The sequence below is a fragment of the Octopus bimaculoides genome, chromosome 24 (genome assembly GCF_001194135.2).
Source record: "Octopus bimaculoides isolate UCB-OBI-ISO-001 chromosome 24, ASM119413v2, whole genome shotgun sequence".
Lineage (NCBI taxonomy): Eukaryota > Metazoa > Mollusca > Cephalopoda > Octopoda > Octopodidae > Octopus > Octopus bimaculoides.
Window position 1 is genome coordinate 14,978,305 of NC_069004.1, and position 3,787 is coordinate 14,982,091.

The following is a 3,787-nucleotide window of genomic DNA, read 5'->3' on the forward strand; positions in this document are numbered from 1 at the left end:
ATATGTACTGTGATGGGTCTTTTTCAATTATCCTTGATTGAATACTGTATGTTGGGAACAGTTATTAGGAGAGCGTAATATAACTCCCTCCACCCAAAGCACTTTAAATTGACGGGAGTGGAGGACGTCGTGGCACTCTGCAAAATTAGAGCTCAATTCAGCTGTATTTGTAGGCCTCGCTCACGGAAAGTTGGAGTCGGACCACGGAACTATCAGGTGAAGGACGGTCGGTACTTTTTGCTTATCTCACCCCCATTAAAAAATTGATTTTATGTGGTGACAAGAGTACATACGTCAGAGTAACACTCAGCTAGTTAGATTGTAATTCACTGAGTAAATAGCTCAGCTGATCAACCAACAGGTAGGTGTACTCGTAATTGAAACCAATAAAGAAATCATTTACTTTTCCTATATGTATGTAATTGTATATATTTCTATGCGTAAATGTGTGTAAGTGTAGAAATTGAGGGAAAGCAGATGTGGGAGGGAGAGAGAAAGAGAGGCAGAGAGATATACATGCGTAACTTACATATTGTTGAATTATTTATAGAGAATCCAGGATGTATAGCATATTCTGATACTTTTGCAAACGCTTTTGGAGAATGTATGTCAAGAAAATCGTATATAACGGTAGCTTTGACTTCATTGCCTTCTCTAGAGAAACATATTAATATATATATATATATGTATATGCGTGTGAAAGCGACAGACAAACAGAGAGTGGGTGTGTATACATACATACTATTATGGAGAAAGCTGTTTATTAATTAGGCGTGTAACAATTACTAAAAGTACTAAAAGAAAGCAATTATTAAAAGGTTGACCGTCTGGAAATATTTTTATAAATTCATCTTCTAAGAAATTTCCTATAATTTGGATTTCTCAAGTTTATTGAACTTTTTTAACTCCAATGTCTCGCAAATTTAAATATTCACTGCGTCCAATTCATAACAACTTTAAATATTCATTGCATTCTCTGCGGAGTATTCCATTTTCATTTGCAAAGACTCACTTTCTCTTTTAAGTTTTAATTCACCGTTATTGTATACGTAATGTAAAAACGTTATTCATTGAATGAAAATTTTTTGAAAATACCCGTATGACTTTTGAACGCGGAACAGCTGTGAGAAGAGTCTAGAAAGTTGGGTAATTACTATTTGAAGACGAGGAGAAAAATAATTAAAAAGTTACCGACAAGTACTCGAAACTTGCACCTTATTCACAGTTTACAAACACAACTTCAACGGTGACACACACAGACTCGCGCACACATGTAGATACACATACACACAAATGTAAGGCAATAAAACTCATAGCGCATGACTTTGACAGATTTACACATTGTATGTTCACATATAGCGCGAAAGTAAACGGACGCACTTCATGATACCGCTTTGTGGAAGATCAGCAGTCGCCCATGAAAATAAAGTGTCTTGCTCAGGAACGCAACACAGAACCCGGTTTGGGAATTGAACTCACAACCTCATGACTGAAAGTCTGATACTCTAACCTCTAAGCCTCCAGACGTACGCACACACACACATACATACTTGCACATATATACACATGTAGAGTAAAGACCCCTTTCGGTCACGTATGAATATGGGATTGTACCTAGGAAGTTCCTCTCCAAAGCACAAGAATGGGGAAGGTTGTTTTGTGGAAGGCCAGCAGTCGCCCATGCATACCAACCTCCCCTCTCCACACCATCGATGTTGTCCAAAGGAAAGACAAAGACCGATGTAGCTTGGCACCAGGGACGTCGCAACTCATTTTTGCAGCTGAGTGAACTGAACAACGTGAAATAGACTATCTTATGCTCAAGAACACAACATACAACCCAGTCCGAGAATCGAACTCACAACCTCACGATTTTAAGCTCAACATTCTAACCGCTGAATCATGCGCTATCTAACTAAATGCTATATTATGTATCTAAATACATCGGATGCCAAGCAGCTGACTCCCAAAGATGGTCTTCTTAAGTGAGATCGGGACTAAGGATAGGCCGCATGGACATCCAAAATTTCGTGATCATTTCAAGCGGTCTCTCATCTTATGCGGTGTCCCTCCCAGTCGGTTGGAGACCTTGGCTGTAAATCGGAAGACTTGGAAGTCCGTGTAAGACGCTGGAGTTGAGCGCTTTGAAACCAAACACAGGAGACAACATGAAGAGACGAGGAGACGTCGTTATCATCAACCCCTGTGGTTGTTGTTCGGAGTCACTTTCAGTGCCCTCAGTACCTCAGGGATCGACCTATGTCTCGTTTCGGCCTTATCAGCCACGTCCGCTACCGTGAGAAGCAATGTGTTGGGGGCGGAGGAGGATGAACATCCATAATGGATCGATGCTGAAATTGCCTTTGATGGGTCGTCAAGAAGAAACACTAAAACATTATTTTGTTTCCACAAATAAATATTTCACAAATGAAGGCGTCTATTTACATTTGAGATGACGGTGTACATTAAATTTGAAAGGCACCACACATAGTGTCTTCCTAATTTAGAAGTCTTAATCATTTACAAAATTATGCATAAATTTTCATGCATAACACTAGCATGTTATTTTAAATATGCAATAATTGAAATTTATAATTTTAGTACGGATAGGCATTGCACTACCTTGTTTAATCAAGCAGCAGCAGGCAGTACATTCCTGGCCCAGGATGAGTTTTAATATTTCAAAGAAATATATAGGGTAAGTGGTAGATACAGAAATAGATTGAGAGATAGATAAACAGGTGGGAAACGGGTAGAAAGATAGGGAGACAAACAGGAAAACCGGCAAGAAAACAGACAGGTAAGTAGATGGATGGACAAACAGACAAGCAGGCAGGCAGACTGAGAGACAGACAGACAAATGGATATATATATATATATATATATATATATATATATATATATATATATATATATATATATATATATATATAGATAGATAGATAGATAGATAGATAGATAGGAAGACAGACAGACAGACAGATACATACATACATACATACATACATACATACATAGCCAGTATTAACAAATTAACAACATTATTAGTCATACTATAACCAGTCGCGGTAAGTCAATGTACCAATCGCCTTTTCGCTGGCAATCGTGCCAGGTAGATGCTGAATAAATAAATTTATAAATAAATAAATATAGTAATAAATAAATATATTAATAAATCATATTATTTAATTTAACTAGTTAATTAAATTAATTAATCAATTAATAACAGTTACTTACAAGCAGTGAGCAGCCGTCAAGACGTGTCTCGCGTCTATGAAAGAACCGCTGCAGAGGAAACCCTGCGCACCTCTTTTCACATAAACTACTGCGATGTAAGGGATTTCACACTTCTTGGCAGCAGTTCCTCCTATTATGTGGTGGAGCTTTCTGGCATGGACATCTATAAGAAAGGAACAACTGGCTTATTGTTATAAAGCATCTGATATGCAAGAAGGCACAAAGCATGTATTGCACACACACACACACAGGTAGTCAGAGACACACAGACACACAAACACATATAACATACACACACATGCGCATAGACGCATTCATATACATGCACATTTATATACACAGACACATGCAGAGAGATACACCTAAATACATAATGTGCACATATACAGATATAGTTATTTAATGTGTGTGTATAATTGTACCAGGGACCTATAATCCTTTAAGGGATGCTAGCATCCTAGTTCTCCGGTTTATACCAGTGTTCAATGAAAACTAAATATATTAGTTTTACATTTATATATATATATATTATATATATATATATATATAT

General features: G+C 37.3%; 1 long non-coding RNA gene across 1 annotated transcript in view; it reads right to left on the minus strand.

Moving 5' to 3' along the window:
• Window positions 1–3,787, minus strand: part of LOC106882401 (uncharacterized) — a 16,026-nt gene that overhangs the window by 4,086 nt on the left and 8,153 nt on the right. Inside the window, exons 2-3 of the long non-coding RNA XR_001410995.2 lie at window positions 3,238–3,400; window positions 530–654 (exon numbers count right to left, since the gene is read on the minus strand). This is a non-coding gene — a long non-coding RNA (uncharacterized LOC106882401). The remainder of the gene's footprint in view (window positions 1–529; window positions 655–3,237; window positions 3,401–3,787) is intronic.